The sequence below is a fragment of the Falco peregrinus genome, chromosome 1 (genome assembly GCF_023634155.1).
Source record: "Falco peregrinus isolate bFalPer1 chromosome 1, bFalPer1.pri, whole genome shotgun sequence".
Lineage (NCBI taxonomy): Eukaryota > Metazoa > Chordata > Aves > Falconiformes > Falconidae > Falco > Falco peregrinus.
In genome coordinates this window covers 98060104-98080313 of record NC_073721.1, presented here as the reverse complement: position 1 = coordinate 98080313, position 20210 = coordinate 98060104, and the positions used below count along the sequence as shown (strand labels likewise).

The window sequence follows — 20210 nt, the reverse complement described above, 5'->3', positions numbered from 1 at the left end:
GCTTTAATCCCAAGGGTGGCTCTGCAGGGGCCATGAGCAGCCCTGTTGTACAGAGCTGCTGCCAGGCCAGCCCAGGCAGGATGCTTTGCCAGGCAGCAGACATGTTTTGACAAGATCTCCCTTCCAAAAAAATCACTATTCCCCTGTTCTCTCTCTCCCCCTATATTACACTTGCAAAAACAATGATTTTTTTTGTCCAGTTCCCAATGGGAAGGTGTGGATGCAAAGTGGCACCTCTCACTGCTGGTAGGAGCCAGGGTTGGGAGGAAAGCTGACCTGTGCAAACCTCTCCTGCTGCTCCATCTAGTTTCATCACCCTGTTTTTGAGGTGCTGAGGACTCCCTAGGCTGTTGTGTGAGTTAAACACAGCCAGCATTGCTTAGTGTTAAAAGTTCTGCACCTGCATCCTCTCCTAACAGAACCTGTTTTCCTGTTCTTTAAACCCATGATGCTCATTTCTAGGCATCACCCTTGCTGAGGGATCTTGGTCCTTTGGGGTGACTGCGCAACAAGGTGGCAAAAAACATTCCTTCTTTTAAGCACACAAGAATTCCCCAGGAAGACTAGACCCATATCCTAAATGGGATCAGAATGGGGGCTGAAAGGCACGCAAGGGTCCAGGCTCAAGAGCTTGGCTTATAGCTGCAATTAAAAAGGGAAAAAAATAAAACATTCTTTCTTAGCAATAAATCCTTGGCAGAAATCATTGTAGTTAGCAAGCAGAGACAGATCAGACCCTTAGATGTGCATTAAATTGGTAGGTTATTGCCATGAAGAAACTCCAAACCTAAAAGCTGAAAATAGCTCACTTTTAAATGTGAGCACGAACCTTGAAATTAAATACAATGCTGCTTCACCGAGAAAACCGCCACAAAAGAGCTCTATTTTCTGACAGCCAACGTCCCAAATTAAACAGCTTCCACGTGTGTCAATAGAAGACATTGGCTTCATTATTTGCAGTCCCCCAGTGACAATTTCTAGTCCCCTTTGGTAAATGTCATTACAGTTCCAGACAGACATCTGCACCATGGGCAAATTGACTGATAAATTCTCCTTGCTGGGAAAGTGAACCAGGACGGACAGGAGATCCCTGATGCTGCAGGCGGCTTTTCAAGAGCAGGAGGTCTGGGCAGCGTCTCCCAGAGCCACATCATCTGTGCAGCGTCTCCCAGAGCCACTGGATCTGCACAGGGTGCTGGGTGAAACTGAACTCTGTCTGATGTGGAAACACAACCTGGTCCAAAGTCCACCACACCAGCTGGGAGAGGCTCCCAGTTTCCTGGTTCCAGTTCTCCCTCCTGTTCACACTGGGTTTTCTACCGCTCTTCCCTAAGCGGTTTTTAGGTCTTTTCCTCACTCTGTCCACAGACTGCTCAGCTCTTTTTCTGTCCATCACCAAAGCGAAGGTTATCAATAGATAACTGTGGGAACTGCAGGTGAGGTGTTCCCAGTATGGTGCAGCTGTGAGCACGTGTGGGGAACTCTGTGTTGATCCCAAATGGATGTTCTTGAGGAAACCAAAGGTCTCACCTACAGGTTGTGGCTTTTCTGGTGGGGCCCAAGACAGGACCTGCAATTCTGCTGAGCACCAGCAACAAACCCAGACGATGAACAAAGGGACATGCTGGATTTACCTGTCTCAGAAATGAACATGTCCCTTTTTACTGCCAATCCCCTGGCACATGACCTTGGTCTTGCACAGCATTGTGCAGGATGTCCCAAGTAAAAGGTGCTGGATAGGAGAGAAGGAACATATAATTTTGGTCCAGGACAGCTGGCAAGCCTTTTGCATTACATGAACTCATACTGTGTTAAACAAACCCTTGCTTGCACTTCCCTCCCCTTCAAACCATCCTGCATTCAGTAAATCTACCTGAACAGTGAGCAAGAAAGATCATTTAGTTCATTCCCACCCACCCCTCCAATAAAAAAATATCTTAATTTAAAAAACCCTCACTGCTAAATAGTTGCTTGGGGTTGCTAATTGATCAGCAGAGCCATCATTAACCTGGGTATTTGGCAGTGACAGCAGACCACTCCTGCCCGACATGCACTGTTGCTGTGAGATGAGAAAAGGCATGAGAAAAGCAGCAAGGCTGACTCTGACTCTACTTTCTCCACTGGCCCAGCACTGCTTCCAGATTCCAGTTGCATAACTAACAGCAAAAGCAAGCCCAGCATTCTCTGTAGCAAAACCATCTTCGTGTTAAAAAATTACCCTCCAAACTCTGGTTTCAAGTAAATGCCAAACTGCTCATCATTCACTCTGCTACAGCTTTTCTTAGTTTATTATTTATGTGCCCTTTCAGAGTCTTCCACCTGCACCATCTCTATTGATGGACATGAAATAAAAATCAATAGCAGCTTCCCCGCCAGTCGAACGGCACGGCATCAGCGCTGGTGTTAGATCCCAGCCAGGAACTGGTGGACAATCCCACTGAGAAAGCAGGACCACTTTGTGAATGCTTGGTGGTTAACTCCAGCTTACTCTTCTGCAGACCAGGAGGTTTGGGGGGCTGGATGTGTGGGGAGGGGGGAGCAACTGATGTTTAGGGACATGGGGAGCTCGTCACACACCTGGGAGGCTGTGAAGAGCATCATAGTTGACTGGTACTGACTGTCCCTTCATCCCAGTGCATGTCTGGTTCACCCCTTCCCAGAAGAGATCTGTTTTTCCAGACTGTCCATGGAGATTGACTGCCCAAAGTGTTTAAGATAATTTGCACTGCTAAGGTATTTGCGTGGGGTTATGCAGCAGTGTTCATCCCTGCACGCCTCTGCGAGGCAGCTTTGAGGTGTCTACGCTGTTCTCCGGGGCACAGCAAAGCATGTGTACATGCTCCTGGCAGAGGTGCTTGGGTCTGTTCCCAAAGGCTGAGCAAGTTGCAGCATGCCCAGAAGTGGCCTGTGGGACTTACACAGGCTTCAAGATGCATCTCCCTGCTACCATCCACATGCTTTCCATGTGATGGTGTCTAGAAGGGGAAAACACAGCTCTCAGCAGAAGCCAAACGCAGGTGCTTTGGGTTCTACCACCTTGGCCACGTGGACATCACCCACTCATTTATCATCTCCTTCCAGGGACACAGGACACTGTCAGACCCACAGTCTGAGTATACCTAAGGGACACGGAACTCACAACAGTTTCAAGAGACCCCCAAATGACTCAAGAGCCACAGTCAATGCCAAGCACGAGGATAAAGTAATCACAACAAAACACAGAGGTGGCTGTGGGACCATTAAGGAGGCCCAAACCACAACCAACCCCTCTTTGCAGCTATGCTTTGCCCCTTTTCCACCAGTTTCATCTTCCTGTGTGCTGTTTGCCTCCATCCCTGTGGCACCAGCTTTAGGATTCAGCAGGAAGAAGCACAGATCAGCTCAGACAGGGAGCAGCTTGCTGAAATCTGGCACATCCTGTGTCAATTCTATTTATTGCTAAGCACTGTCGGGTTGCTCTGAAAACATAGTGGAAATAGTGTGATTTCTGGTGGCTGTCAGGTTTTCCCCATCTTCACACCTCACCTCTAGCTTCTGAGGACTTGCCCCCAGGAGATGGCAGCTCAGCCGTTTGTTGATACTTGGTGATGCATACGGACTTGAAGGGCACCAAACCTGGAAAGCCCCAGTGAAAGAGCTGTAGAGCTGGAACGAGCGGAGAGTGACAGCAACTGGAAGTGCTCCATGGTCAGCTGCAGGCAGGAGCCTTTACACCAGCCCAGTGGCACTGGGAGCCCTCGGGGACCATGTACAGGCTCTGCCCCAAACCTAGCACGGAAAAATGCAGGGGAGAACAGAGAGTGTAATACACAGAGGACCTGAAATCGCATTAAATTGTTATCTGAACCCAAATAACTCCTCTGTAACAGAAAGAATTATTGATAGCCAAGGTAGCCCAAGGCTCCTAAACTGCATCCTTCCCTCTGAAGGAGGCTGGATATATCCCGTCCCCTGCATAAGGAAATCTTTACATACCTTACTTCGAGTTATACGGCTGGAAGGAAATGGGGCAGCTCAGGGACTCTCTGCCAGGTCCAACCCCCAGGGCAGGAACTTACGCTGCAAGTGTTGGACCCAGGAGGGTTTCTATGTGCAAATTCAAGAGCTGTGCAAGCAGCCAAAGGGAAAACTTCCCCTCAGTCAACTGGGCTCAAGCAGGAGAGATGTAGCCCACAGACAGCTGATGCTGAAGGCACATCCTTCTCCTAGCAGTTTTTAGAGCACTAGTAATTGGTATACCAGATGTTATCCTCCTTTTCCTCCTCGCACTCATTCGCAGTGAAACATAAGAAAACCCGGACAAAACCTCAAATTCAAGCAGGATATATTGGCCTGAAAACCATCCACAAGAGTTTAAAGGCCTGACAGGCTGTATACCTGCTGGGGGGAAAATTCTGCATGGGAGGAAAAGAAACCAACATCCCTGAAAAGGGCAAGGAAAGTATCTGGAAGCTTCCAGAAAGACCCATGTGTGAAATGTGAGACAGCAGTAGAAGTTTTTAGGAGACACATCCATTGGCAGGGGATTTCACCCCCACGTGCTGGTGCTGACGGTGGGTGCGTGGGTCTCCTGGGATGCCTGCAAAATCAACATCCCCTCTCTGTCTCTAACTCAGGACCCATCTAGCAATGACAGGCTCAGGATTTTATAACTTGTAAGGCATAAACATCCCTCAAGAATTTTTAAAAATAATGTAAAAAGCCTCGTGTCTTATAAGGCAAATGAATAATACAGCTGGGATCTGTTTCTCATTCTTTGTACAACGTACTTTCGCACTTTGCTGTTCCAACCTTCAAAATAAACCTGTGCTATATTTGCAAGAATCCCTTTGCCATCACAAGGGAGGGAGAGAGGGAAGACTTACAACGAAACCTCACAATTTCCACAGAAATCACAGCTTCTTAAACACTAGAGCTCAGCGTGAGGTGTAGCAGCTCCGCAGTCTGCAGGAGCAGAGTCATAAGCAGAAAACACTGACAACCCGGCGTGCCTTCCTCTCTGCCAGTCCCCAGCAAAGCGCAGCCCATGTCCAGCTGTGACTGTGCTGGGAGCTGCACTCAGCAGCGCCTGCTCCTCTGGGTACAAAGCTCATGAATTACTCCAGGGCCTCACTTACATATAGGCTGAGGTCCTGCCTGTAAGGGAAAAGCCATGCTTTCCACTAGCAGTGCTTGGCTAGTGCCAGAGTGCTCCCAAGCTCCCCAAACCACACATCTGGAGTGGGGGTCCCACCTCCTCAGCAGTCCCCAGCGGCAGATTGCACCAGCCTGGCTCTGGGCACCAGCTCTTGTCCCCATCCCTGGGAGGCTGGGGCAGAGCCTGGCCAGGGATGGGAGGGATGCTGCTAAATGCTGGGATGAATGCGCAGAGCTCCTGCAGAGGCTCGCTGGTAACAGTAAAAGGAGTTTGACTTCAGGGCAAGTAGGACAGGGATTTCATCTCCCTGAGGAAATAATTCTGTTTAACTTCTGAACTCTGAGCTAAAGCAGCCCAGGCAGAGATCTGTGGCTCATGCTGGGATGGGAGAGTTTTGGGTGCAGACTCCAGCCAATCTGCAAAGCAAATTTCTGGAAAAACAGTTCATTACACTTTGTCTCAAATTTCCAGTTTGCTGCAATCCATTGGCCTCCTCACTGCTAGTAAGGCTATGAGTTTTGACATCTCCTTTGCCCAGCAGAAACCCAGTGATTTCATAAGCCAGAAGAGACAACCTTCTTTCTCCCTTTCATCCTACAAACTGAGACTCTGCAAGCTGACAGCAGCAGCTACCAGCACTGCTGGGACTCTTGGTCTGTCTCTGTCTTGTGCCGGTATTTCTGACCAGTGTACCTGCCAGAGACCCAAAATCTTGGACCAAGCATGGTCAGTCTGGTCTGGCAGGAGCTGAACATTAGCTCAGTCATTAAGTTGCTCATAGAAATACAGGAAAAACGGAAAAACCCACATGAAAACTAGGAAGCTGCAAGGATCTGCTTCTTCAGCTCAGTCTGCTCCTGCAGTCATGTCAAGCTATTCGCAGCAAGCGGAGAGCAGACAGCAGCACCGCTTAATCTAGGGATATATTTAAATGAGTGTTTCCTTGTCCCTCTGCAGGCCAGTCAGCTCTTGTTGTTTCTGTAAACATTACTTACACTGCAAAGAAGTGGCTGTGTCCTCAGCAGCTTTAACTACTTCCATGCCAGCTGCCCTGAGTGGAAACCACAGCCTGCACTCCACATCCAGTCCTCAGCAGGAGAGGGTGAAGGTAAGAAACCAGCATATGATGGACATTAGCTCTGCCAATAAGCTCTCAGTCCCACCGATGATGAAAGGAGGAGGAAAACATAGACTGAGGAGAACATCTATGTAGTCAGGACAATTTTGTCAAGTTTGAGGTGGGGGTTAGTGGCTGGGTTGTACAAGTTGGACTGCAGCTTGAAACAGCTTTCCCTTGATGGCTTTGGTTTTCTGGCTTCAGCTGCTGTTCCTGACCTCCCAGTCTGTTTCTAGCTTCTCAAGACCTGGGGTAAGGTTTGCAGGGGAAGTTCTTACTTTACTACATCACCCCAAATACTTATGCCTGGAGCATGGTCAAGAGCACCTCCCTGACTCTGGGGCAGCTGGAGGCCAATTTCAAGAGCAAGTCATCAGCCATGGTCTCAGGAGAGCCCTGGGAAGGCCGCAGGGTGGACAACAGTTAGGTGGGAAGTAACAGTGACATAGCAAGCTACATCACACAGCTGGTAAATACATTATGAATTGGGAGTAAAATACAAAGCACACATGAATGCAGACCCCACTGCCAATAATTTCCACTCTTGGCTCAATTACCATTGCTCTTCTTGCAGCTGCACACATGCATTCATTAGAGAGCATTTTGGCTAAACCCATTTTGTCTTGGTTTCATCTCTGCCAGCTGAATCAAAGGTTTCCATGCAAGTAGTGTGCACCATGACACAATCCATGACACTTTCCTAGGGAGCTCTGGATCCCATAAAGCTATAAATTGATTACAGCATGGAAAGGCATGCAAGATCCTCATCTTTCTTCAATGGAACAGGGACACAAGTGTTGTCCTCATGAAAGGCTACAGCTCTTTCTTTCAAAGGAAAAACACTGCCCCTGAGCAGAAAGAGTTATGGGTAATGTGATAAACTGGGATCATCAATAAAAACTACCTTTCCTCTGGGATAATTTTCTGGCAGTTATCTGAGCACACACTTCCTACCTTCTTTACTGATGAGAGATGTGGCATGCACAAGGTCATGCAACAGGGTTGCACGTTTCTGATCCCACACATCAGATGTGCCATGTCAGGGGTGGGGGGTGGGGGAGGGGGAAAAAGGGAGGGCACAACAAGGGGCTGTTTTCTGCCCTCAAAGACCAAATGTGGAAGGAAGGTTGTAGCACAACAAGCCATCAAAGTGGCTGTAACCATCAGAACGCAGATCAGCCTACCCCAAGAGGGGATAGCTAGCAAAAAGCCTAAGCTCAGGGAAGCGATTACTGCTATTTCTCCAGCTTCCAGCTGTTTTCAGCACAAGGATTTCCCAAGACAGATGTGGTTCCTGCGCAGTTAGCAACCCTGTGTGGATCTCTCTTGCATGAACTTGTTTAGTGTTCCTTGGAGCTCACGGCAATTTTTTAGTATCTGTATCCACAGCTTGTCAAGGGGCTGTGGTTGTTCCACAGGCAACAGTCTATCATGGGAAGGTGCACCTCGTTTTGTTTGCTCTGAGTTTTTCCTCGCTTCCTCAGATACCTCCTAGTCTTTGTAGTGGAAAAGACAGTGAAAAGCCTGTTCCAGTCCATCCTGGCAATGCCAATATGTTATAAACACTTAATCATAGAATCACAGAATAATTTGGGTTGCAAAAGACCTTTGAGATCATCAAGTCCATCCGTTAACCCAGCACTGCCAAATACATCACTAAAATATGTCACTAATCACCGCATCTACATCTTTTTTTAAATACCTCCAGGGATGCTGCCTCAACCACTTCTCCGGGCAGCCTGTTCTAATGCTTGGCCACCCTTTCAATTATTTTTTTTTTTCCTAATATCCAATTTAAATTTCCCCTGGTGTAACTTGAGGCTGTTTCCTTTTGACCTATTGCTTGTTACGTGGGACAAGAGACCTACCCCTACCTGCCTACGGCCTCCTTCAGGTAGTTGTAGAGAGTAATAAGGTCTCCCCTCAGCCTCCTTTTCTCCAGGCTCAACACCCCAGTTCCCTCAGCCGCTCCTCGTCAGACTTGAGCTCCAGAACCTTCACCAGCTCCGCTGCTCATCTTTGGACGCGCTCCAGCACCTCAGTATTTTTCTTGTAGTGAGGGGCCCAAAACTGATCGCGCTGCTCGAGGTGCGGCCTCAGCAGTGCCGAGCACAGGGGGACCATCATTCCCTAGCCCTGCTGGCCGCACTATTTCTGACACAGGCCAGGGCGCTCTTGGCCTTCCTGGCCACCTGGCCACACTGCTGGCTCATATGCAGCCGGCCGCTGACCAACACCCCCAGGTCCTTTTCCTCCAGGCAGCTTCCCAGCCACTCTGCCCCAGGCCTGTAGGGTGGCGTGGGGTTGCTGTGGCCCAAGTGCAGGGCCTGGCACTGAGCCTTGTTGAACCTCATGGAATTGGCTTTGGACATCAACCCAGCCTGTCCACACCCCCTGCAGAGCCTTTCTGTCTTCAAGCAGATGAACGCTCCTGCCCAGCTTGGTGTCGCCTGCAAACTTACTGAGGGAGCACTCAAGGCCCCCGTCCAGATCGTCGAGAAAGAGATTAAACAGAACTGGCCCCGGGACTGAGCCCTGGGGAACACCGCTTGTGGCTGGCCACCAGCGGGAGGTGAGTCCATTCATCACCACTCTTTGGCCTCAGCCACCCAGCCAGCATTTTACCCAGTGTAGAGTACACCCATCCAAGCCATGAGCATCCAGTTTCTCCAGGAGAGTTCTGTGGAAGACAGAGTCAAAGGCTTTACTAATGTTCAGGTAGACAACAACCACAGCCTTTCTGTCATCCACTGGGTGGGTCATCTTGTCACAGAAAGAGATCAGGTTCATCAAACAGGACCTGCCTTTCATAAACCCATGCTAGATGGGCCTGCCCCCAGGGGCAGCCTGCATGGCACACACGACACTTACGAGGTTTATGGTTCAAGCTCTTACTTCTCCCAGTAAGTCTTCCAAAGCAGACGTCTTACAATGCACATCTAACAGAGTTAGAAGACATAATTGTCCTGACACTGATAAACACATTTGTAACTCTAATCCTTCTTGCTCCGTGACCTGTATGGTATTTCATCATAGGAAGGCTTGCTGGTTTAGAGTTCCCTCAGGTAAAACCATGCCAAGCTTCTGGTGAATTACTGTCAGCTCATGTTATGTCCTTCCCAAAGGAACTTCTCCATTGCCAATAATAAATCTCAAATAATGGAAGAATTCAGTCAAAATCTTGGTACATGTACCCCTGAGAAACCAGGCTGTCTGCAACCATTCCAAACAGAAAATTCCAGAATTGCCCAGGCAGGTTTGTAGCAAACCTTGGCCTTGACACTCAGATATCAGGACTAGCTGGGACCCATGGATTTAGACACATAAAACCCCTCCAGGTTACAAACCAGAGCAAAGTGAGTCCCCATAGACAGCTGCAGCATTTGGTGCATGGTAAGTGACCCCCCAACACTATTTCCACACAAGCTGGCATGAGCTGCAGGACACCCCACAAGCAAGACTGACCTCACATGTACTTGGCTCTGTAACAGTTTATCTGTGGGTGTAGAAAACAAAAAGTGATGCAGGAAAAAGTCCATCCAGGATTCTTTCTATACACATCAGAAATCATATATAAACACATCTACAGAGTCTTTTTTGCAAGCAAGGCAAGAAATCTTCCAAAAGTCAGCTGCTGGAAACTGCAAGAACGTGCCAGAGAATGGTTCTTTTCCTAATTCAGACCCGGTCTTTTGGGTTCTTTAAGTGGCCACAGGGTCCACTGTTCTCATGATGCTGTCATGAGTCCTGCTTAGCAGGATTATCTTGATTCCCAGGATGGATGCTCACTTGGACCATTTTTTTCTGTACAAAATTCAGCTATAAAGGCAAGGTGTCCAGATGCAGACTTGGAGATGTTCTTGAAACCTTGGCTGTAAAAGTGTTCTGGAAAGTGAACTTACCAGAGGAAAAAAGGATGACCCTACAAAATCACTGAGCTTTAAATATTAAAGGATCATTATGCAATGCTATTAGCTTCCAGTGAATAAAATCATGTTACTTCTTAGGACAGATCCAAGCCCACAGTTTTATATTGTGTGTTCACAGCCACAGGAATTGTCCCAGCCACAATGGCAAAGATTTAAAATGTAAATTAATGTGTCTATCAAGCTTATCCGGCATTATCCTAATTAGCGATAAGCATTTTCAAGGAGACATTTTACACATAAGAGTTTCAACCAACCCTGGTTAGAGAACAGGAGGGAATTAAACACCAGGAAAGCATATTGGTAGATGAATGCTGAAATGGTCCTGCAAGGATGCCCATGCTAAGTGTTCACAGGTGTGTAAATCAGGGTTTGTTTCTTCTTGGCTTTCTGCCCCTTCCTAAAATGGTACATTTCATCTCTGGTCTTTCCTAGAAAATACTGTACTGCTCCCAGGGACTTTCACTGGCCAATATCCAAGTTACCTGTTGTTCTTCCTTTATCCCCTGCCTTCTCATCCATTTTCCAAGACTACAGACAGCCTATTGCAAGGAAATCTTATTCTTCCTGACTGTTTGGAGAGCAGCTACTCTCAAGGTCACTTTTGTATATAAATCACAGATACCATCACATTAGCACCACTATTCAGGCATTCAAAAGCAAATCTAAACAGGAGAGCTCATCAATTTAGCTGTCTTATGGCTAAACTTCAGCATTATGCATGGCTTCCTTTCCTTACTGATTACAGTACAGTAGATTCATTATTATTATTTTTAATTTGGTTATATACAACTGCATGGTGTCTTTTAATTGCCTTTTTTTTCCAATTGAGCCACCAAGGGATGTAAGCAAATTATATGGCTTAACAATTCCGCCTGCTGCAGACAGACTTGTGTGGCCAGTGTACCAAAGACACTGTGAAAACATTACCTTTTACTGGAAATGTAAACTCAATAAACCCCCAGGAGAGCAATAAAAATGCAGTAGCCAGCAGATTTAACAAGGACATGCTCAGTGCACAGTGTAATCTTATTATGTGCTTAATGCCCAGTGGAATTACAGGAATTTGATTTAGCAACATCAGATTTCAGTTTCTCAAATTATACTGACTGCTTATAAATTAAGACTGTGATTTGGGATAATTGCTTTTCATTTGCATTGGCAAAGCCCATATATTATATTTATTCTCACTACTCTGTTTATATTTTTGAAGTGTCACGGAGCATTGGCTTTGGGACTTAAACTGGGGAGCTTTCTTTTGCCTCGACATTCATGTTACTTCCCCATTAAATCTGGGTAAGTGCTGTACCCTAGTAATCTTTATATGCTTGAAAGGTCTATTTTATGATTTTCCAAATCTGACTGAACACTGAACAGTGAAAGATGAGTGAATTTCTGGCAGAGGACTCTGTCATCCTCTCCATCAATCTGTTCTGGGACAGCACCATTGGAAAACCAGTGATCTGTAGAGGTGCAACAAAGAAATAAGTGCAACAGTGGCCTCACAACCATACCAACATTATACTTGGGAGTGTTTTCCCTTCACATGACCCTCTTTTGGGCTCTGCCACTGCAGTGTATAAATGAACTGGAGAGAATGAGCCAGTGAGTGATTAATTACCTCTGGGGAGGGGAGCTGTGATGTCAGCAAGGCTACCACTGAACTAGCAGGTAGCGGTAATGCTTGCAGGGCTATGAAGCTGATCAATGAATGGCTATTGAACTGCATGTGGACATTATGAGCACTTGAGCTTTGGGGCAAACCATTTCATCTCAAGATAAATGAATGAAATAATTAAATCTAACATAATGAGCAAAGGGCACAGGGATACCTCTGAAAAAGACAGGAAATACCTCTGCTGCTGACTTTGGCTTCCATGTCCAAGACATCTGTATAATCTTAAATAACCATCTCTATGCAAACCACAGTGTACAGTAGCATTACTTGATTTACTGAGGATCATCCAGACTGGCTCATACAGCCGTAATTCCCCAGGATATTGGCATATCCTGGGCTGGAAAACCTTTACTGCTCCAAAGTCATTAATAGATCATAATGAGTTGATTAAAAAATTAACAAGGTAACAATTCAATTAAGTATTGTACCATTGAGCAATAAATGTAGCTGCAATTGGCAAGCACATCAACAGACTGCTGAGCAAGAAGCACTCCTGTTTACTTCCTGCACGACATGTGAATCCAATGGCTCTCATCCAAGGCTGAGGGGAAAAAAAGTTTCATTTAAACATTTTATGATGGCCATGGATATTTGCTGCAAAATGCAAATATCAGCCTTGTTTTGATGAAGCAGAACTGAAGCAGCAAGCCCTTTAGCCTGTGATCAAGGCATTAGGTGGCAGGTCAGCTGTAGATAACTGAGAGACAGCTACAGAATTTCCCTGACTCCAGACTCATTTGGAAATGTAACTCATTCCTGTGTGAAGTGACAATGAAGTCCTCTAACATTTTCCCAGGCTTCAATTCATACTTGCCAACAGAACAGCTAAAAAATTGAACACTATGCCAGTATCTGCTGGGGCGAGGCTGCTGCCCAGTCTTTCCTGCAGTGCTGGAAGCCTTTCTTTCAGATGAGTAAGAGGTTTGGACACCATTTCTGCAGCCCTGAGCTCCTCCAGGGGCACTGCAGGATATCTCTATTGGTGGTTAGCAATAGCCCCAGGGCCATCACAAAGGCCATGCTGGGATCAGCCCATGCCATCCTCACCAACCCCGAGGCCCTGCAGAGGCAGGACGACTGTCTGCTTGGCCACAAAAGGTTCGCCGTGGCTATGCAGAGCCCCAGTGTCCCCGTAAAGCCCTGGAGAGCCTAACAAGATGTGTTCAGAGAAATATCTGCTCTGCAGCTGGTCTTTCAGAGAGCACAGAAGCGTTCACCCAAGATCAGCAAGAGAGAAACCCAAAATGCCACGTTACTGCTCAGTGCTTCCTGGCAGCTGAAACCAGGGAGACCTGTTATAGCCCTTTTTCCATTTCTCCAGCTCTGATTCCCAGAAGGATTGTGTTCAGAGCTGTGTTTCTGGCACTATTTTGCATACAATTTTAATCTGTCCCATCTGCACTTTGGGAGATGCAGTTCCGTTGCCTTTCCCAACACAATGACAGATTTATGTGTGTCAGTTCTGCACAACTGTGCTGCACTGTGCTGTTAACCTTCATTAAGATGTTTTAATAATTGCATAAATGATGTACCAGACATGCGGTTTAATCTCAGATTGTGATGAAACAGAGGACAACGACATTAACTGCAGCCTTGGAATAAATACCACTAAGCAGGTATCACACAAAACCACCTGCCCTTGACATTAAAAAACATGCTCAGCCACACTGAGAGGGGAATACAATACATGATACATTACATCTTATCTGCATGTTAATACCATTAAATAAGCATGGTTAATGCTTTAATAATCTGCCAGGTAATACTGTGGGCTCTGCATCTGAGCCAACCCATGAAGGAGAAGGAAACTCTCTCATCTATTTCCCCAAACAAGATGAAATACCATGGGCCACCCTTGCCAAAGAGGGATATTTTTGTGCACTGACATAGAGAGGGTTCAGGAGGAGCCAGTTCTGTCATCAGCGATACTTCAAAGGGTGATATCGATTAGGGAAGGAGGACCAATGCACAGAGACGCTTGTTTGTCACTGTGGAGGGAGGATAAGGGATCCCAGGGGACGTGAAGATGTGTTGGGGAAGCATGTAAGAAATGAGGGATGGACAAAGGGTCCTTTCCCAGGGTCTCTGTGAATCTTATAGACCTACCTGCTGCTGAGTAGGTGGCCATCTCCCAAACCCCTGTTTGTACCTGAACCCCATGATGGCCACATGGTTCTGTCTCCCATAAATGTGTCTATCCAGTTTAAACCCATTTACAATCTTTGGCCTCTATAGTTTCAGGGTGCAGCAAGTGCCCCTCCTGATGCATCCTGTAAAGAAATACTTCCTTGTGGTTTTGCACCTCCCTGACGTCCTCCTGGACACCTGCTGACCTATCCTTCAGGAGCAATGGTGCATAGGTGAGAGCTGTACTCCACACCCTGCATGACTTCACAGATCGCCATCACATACCTTTCCCAAGCTTTCACTGTCTGGTAGTTTGTACCAGATCTTATACTTTTAATCAGTGAGACTGAATCAATCAAAAGCATTCAGAACCTCCTTGCTTACCCAGGTCCAAACCTAGGGAAAGCTGGGTAAAAAAGATACTTTGTACCAGGGTGGGTTTGTTTGGATTCACACAGTGACCAGCAGGACAAGGACATTCAGCTTGCCAGAACTCACAGGTTAGGCTGGAGATTAATTTCCCAGCTTTTAATTTATCCATCTCACTCAGTTCAATGTTTCCCATTCTTTAAATAAATATTTTTTTTTTCCTTGCTGTTATAATTTTTTTGTTGTAATAAACCAGCTTCAAAGATCAAAAGCTCTTGGGGGGTCTTTCGGCACCTTCAAGGAATTAAAAAAAGAGCTGGGTTAGAGCCCTGCTTCCAAGTAGAGTCGCATGCACACATGTTTCCAACTGATGCTTTCATTTTGAAAGCAAGCAAGGAAATCAATTTGAAAGTCAACAATTTTTTAATTTTCTTCTATGGGACAAAAAACTCTAATGAGGAATTTTTGTTGGAAGATTTGAGAAGGCAAAATCCAGAGCCGAAGTCCAGGTATCATGCTTTCCTCATTTGCATTTGCACCTGCTAGCAATCAAACTGGAATTTGCTGGTATCTAACGCTTCCTGATCCCAGTCAATTTACTGTAAAAGAAATTCCAGATGTAGGCACTAAACTGATGCTTTAACTGCTCTTGTTGGCAGCAAAGTTTGGGGACCATTTCTGTTTATTTGCCCACTGCTAGGACTACCAGTCCTGTGAAGGAAATCTGCAAAAGCCAGCAGAAACCAGTTGTAGGATTGAGTTGTAGAGAAAAAAAAAAATATCGGGAAGAAAATGCTGATACCATTGAAATCCACATCAAAACTTCCACTGAGTTTAATAAGGGCATGTTTAGGCCCCATGCCTAGTTCTGCTGGCACAGAAGCATTATCAGTAAAATGCTAAAGACCCTCAATGGGACCCGATTTCAGCAAGAAATGAATATGCAAGGATCCCCATTCTAGCTCTAATTTTGGGTACTGCAACATGTGATCTCAATCCAAACTGGGAAAGAGAAATCTAAAAGTACAAAAGCCATTTGGCTCCATGTTTAGAAAGATGCTGGCATGGCTGAAGCAGAGATTTAAACTGAGCTGTGCTTACCCAAAGGATTTTTCTTCATTTTACAAGCCCCAGCAGATTTTCTGCTGGGACAGAATTGCTTTCTGCATAGTTTTGGGGCAACATGGAAAGCCACAGCCCCACCAGTTTTTCTGTTACCAGCACAGAGAAGGGCCAGTCCCGGTTCAGCTTTAGCTCCCATAGGGTGCTTTTTAGTGCACTTAGGCTGCATTTTATGCCCTCCCATATCGTTCCTTCACCTCCTTATTTATCATTTAGGAACGTGACCCCCTGCTCTGCTGGCTTTCTCCTGCATCCAGGGCAGAGACAGCCAAGCTGGGCACATGTGGCATCACTGGTAGTGGATGAAGGCTGATGCAGGAGGTGAAGCGTGTGCTACAGGATGTTAGATGATGGAAGAGGACTGCTGTCTCCAGCCACATCTTGCCCCGCTCCTCTGGGAAAAGCCAGCAAGCCACTCCGGCAGGAAAGCAGCCTCTCCGCTATCTCTGAGAGGGTCTCCAGTGTCATGGTGGGGTGAAACAAGGAAAACAAACCACTAACTCACCCTGTCTCCAGGGGGGTTAAATGTGAAGTGTAGATTAAACAAACTATGTAACCAATGTCTTACATTCCCATTAGTGGAAATTTTAGATACAATCAGGAAGGACTAAGCACAGGCATCACATTTCCCCCTCTGGCACTGTCCCTTTCTCTCACACCCACCCTCATGCGCCACACACACTCACATGTACACAAACACTCAACCTCTCTCCTCCTGGCATGCTCCTCTGTGTATTTATAGGTGCGATGTGCTCACCAAATGGTGATCCACTGCACCACAACAATGGCAACGCAATGGTGAGATACAGGCAACAGTGAAGCAAAGTGGTCCAATTGGCCTGAGATTGTCAAGGCTTATAAAAATAATCCAGGGCTGAGCATTTTATAACAGATTTGAAGGTTAAAATCTAGGTGAGAACAGGTCCTCCACATTGGCATCTACTTCTGCAAGCTACTGCCTCCCTGAGCTTCCCCACTGCCCTCTATGAGCCCCTGCTGCACCCCCTTCACCCCATTCCTCTCTTGGACCAGCCTTTGTCTTCCAAAAAGCCTCTCCAAAAAGCTTTGCATTTCTAAGCCTAATTGTTTTATCGGAGCAAAGCTTGAACTACAATTTTAAAGTGGAGAAGGCTAGGCAGAAGAGAAGTTAAAACACAGGGGTCTGCAGACCTCCCACCACACCATACCCGATGGTTGAAGCCTTGCAGGGTGTCCTGGCTCCCGCTGTGCCTCACTCCACCTGGGCAGGAAAGAGCCACCCACACACATGCTGGTAACAAGCAGAATTAAACAAATACCATCTGCCACTGCTGCCATCAACCAGAGCACTGAAAAAGGTGCACTGCACTGCAAACACTGATAGAGCTGGCGGAATGTCAAGAGGGTTAGCAAGGCGACACCATGTTCATGAGCTCTAATCTCATTACGGTTATGGCAGGCAGTTGAAAAGCTTTTATTGGGGCAGACAAGCTGCAGTTCCCCATAAATAAGTCTTTCCAGACATGCAGATTTTCTGTATTTTAACTTTTGGAGCTGCAGTTCCCACTGAAGGTAATTTGCTTTAGCAACGGCATTTTTAGGGAGAAAATCTGAATGAAGCTGATTTAGTCAAGTCTGTGAATAAGCTGGGGGCCAAAATACTTTATTCAGCTCATGACAGAAATTAGCAAAATTGTACATTTCCACAGATGAGTGGGCAGGTTATAATGGCAACCTCATCTGTCATTTCCTAACTTCCAAGCATTTGGAGAAACTGCAACCTCTGTCTTGCTCAGTATTACAAATACAAGAGGTGCAGGACTTGGATGGAGGAGGTATGACATCAAGAGCAGCTCAGACATCTAGTAACTACCCAGCCCTAATGTCCTCAAGAAGAAAGGACCAGATCCTCCGAAGACAAAGGATGCCAGACAACTCATAGAAGAGCAGCAGCGGTTATTGCTGGTTGTTTATCTGGAGCCCCAGTTCCCAACCAGATTCCCAAAGCCAGGCTCAGGTAACTCACATCTGCTGAAAAACAAAATGTCCTTAAAAATCCAGAAGAATCCCTTTGTTTTACAGGAGGACAAACATACAAAGACCCACATTAGCAATGTCAAAGTGCAAACATTATTGAAATTAGCAGAAACATGGGAAGGGTGTCCTGGTCCCATGAATCCATGGACCCCTGGTAGTGCGACCTTCACAGCTGTTCCTAAACTTCTGCACACAGTCTCCAGCATGCCAAGGGTCTCCTTGGAACAGCTGGGAAGCACAAAATGTTCATTCCTCACCCACTGAGACTACACACAGGGCACCTAGTGACAAACATCATCCACTCTGCCCTCTGGCAGGCTGCTCCCATGGTCATGAAGTACATTGGGTAAAGCACTTCTATTTAGTTTTCAGCCCCGCCATTATGGTTGCTGCTCCCATTCACTTTAATTGACTTTTTTGCCCAGCTGAGAAGATGTGATATATGGCCTGCTATGTGCTCTGCTGATTTTGAATCAAAGCGTTTAGCAGGACCATCCTCCAGCTCAACTGGACTTCGCAGGTTTCCATTTTCACCACAAACACACCCAAGCACAAAAACATCATTCCCCATGCCTGCCTCTTTCTAGCTGCCAAAGCAGAGGGGAAGGCAAGATCCAATGTGGCCAGCAGCTCCTTTTAATCATCTGATACTGCATTTCCTAAGGCTTCAGTGGTGCTGTTACACGTCAGTAGCAGATCTGTTCAGCTGGGGTTACAGGAAGGTGGTTGTTTTCAGGATACAAGGGCCCTTCTGCTTTCCAGCCAAATAGCTACAACTAACAAAAACATTGCTGCTAAACCATGTGTTAGCAACACATTCCTGATAGAATCCAACCAGATTTATTGTTGGCAGAACGAAGATTTCAGCAAGGCACAATATGATTTTTTTCAAAAGACCACACCTAATTAGCTGCATTCAAAGTAACGTTCATTAGTCCTTTTTCCATGGCAGAAACTAAACAAACATGCACATTGAGCAAGCAGAATTGAGAATTTTTTTCCCTGATGGCCTTCTCTATCCCAGAGGCTGGGTTTTACCTTTTCTTATGAATGAGATGACTTTTCACAGACTGTAGCAATCCTTTTTGACTTCCCATCTTCACCGAAAGCTCTCCATGCAGAAACTCTTTACCATTTCCTAAGGGAGCATTTCCCTGTATCAACATGCAAATGCTGAGATCACAAACCCTGTATTCAATACACGTACTTCAATAAACAGAATACAGAAGAAAAGCATCCCCTGCATCCTACCTCTCTCAGTAGCTGTCCTGCTACATTGGGGTTAGTCCCTTGTAGGGAAGGGCTATTTAGTTAATTGACCTGCTTGTAATCTGCAGGGATAACCCTTTTCTTGCTGGGGGCCTGTATCTCACCCAAGCACAGCCTCTCTCCAGCAAATCCTATGTTGCAGCTTGGTAGGAAATGCTACATCTGGGTGCTTTTGTCACTTCACAAGAAGCATCAGCTTGCAGAGATGATTTATTTAGTCCCAGATAACAAACAGACACCCCATTGCTAACATCTCTAACAACATATTCACCCTCCAGTGAGTTACTGAGAAAACACTTGTAGATCATCACTTCTGTCTAAATTTCCTCATTTGGTAGCTCCATTGACCCTTCTCCTAAGAAGCCCCTGTGGCTCTTTAAAATGTTAATTAATCTGAGATGGCTTATTTTAAACATCAAACCACCATTTATTCTTTCTTCTTATTCACCTATGTATAGGAGAAAGGTATGCTCCCCACAGGTAAATGGAGAAGACTTCCTGAGCATGGCACCTGACAGACATGTGTCTCTCCCATCCCTTCACTCAGCTGTATTTTGTACCGAGGTGCTGGCACATGATCTGGATGCTCAGCTCCTGGACTGAGCAACCCCATGGCCAGGCAAGCCCTGAAGTTGGCTGCAGGGAAAGCTGAGGGGATCCAAGAGCCCTCATGGTACCGATTTCCATCGATGGAGGTCCTATGGGATGCAAACATAGCAATGTAATTGCTGTTATCCTGATGCAATGCAGATGTCTGTAACCATTTGGGATGCTGATTGCTGTGACTCAGTGCAAGGTCCTCAGCCAGCTGATAGCATCATAGCACAACGAGGATAATAATTTCTGATTGCTGCAAGGTACTGCAACAAAAGCTGTCTCAGGGCTCCTGTTCCATTTTAGCATCTGCTCCATGCAGCATTACTCATCATCTACAGAGACCTCTTAGTCTATTAAGTGAGGAAGTTGAAGACTTAGTCTTTTCTAATCACTGTACCACCAGTGTGGCTGGAGGAATGAATACTCAGCCCAGCTCCCCTGTCCCCACCCAGCCTGTTCTTCCCTCCTCATGCTGAATACATTAACTCTACCGGAAAATATTTGCATGCATCAAATTTGGTTGTGACTGGAATCCAAGCCCCTAAAAGAGAAAAAGACAAATATACATTAAACAATAGAGACAACTGACTGTTCTGCAGCTTGGAGGCATGTAGCATTACCTCATTAAAACTTAATCATCAAATAAATTAATTATATATGGTAACAATAGGAACTAAACCTGGTCTGTGTTTTTAAGGCATCCTAATTGAAACCAGACCTGGGCTTGCACTTCCTTTGTGGTCCAGGTGGACACTCGTTGTCCTATGAACATAACAATGGTGCTACAAAGGCTTTTCCTCAGCCCTGCAGCCCCTGTTCAAGATCACAAAAGCTCGCTCAGTTTGAGAGCTT

The 20210-nt window shown here is 46.2% G+C and overlaps 1 long non-coding RNA gene across 2 annotated transcripts in view; it reads right to left on the bottom strand.

The window, feature by feature from the left end:
- LOC114011842 (uncharacterized) overlaps positions 1 to 18754 on the bottom strand; it is a 50495-nt gene extending 31741 nt beyond the window's left edge. Inside the window, exons 1-2 of one of the 2 annotated variants that reach the window (XR_003553949.2) lie at positions 18531 to 18754; positions 3526 to 3768 (exon numbers count right to left, since the gene is read on the bottom strand). This is a non-coding gene — a long non-coding RNA (uncharacterized LOC114011842). The remainder of the gene's footprint in view (positions 1 to 3525; positions 3769 to 18530) is intronic. The other variant, XR_003553959.2, reaches the window with a different exon arrangement.
- Between the last annotated feature and the right edge of the window lie 1456 nt (positions 18755 to 20210).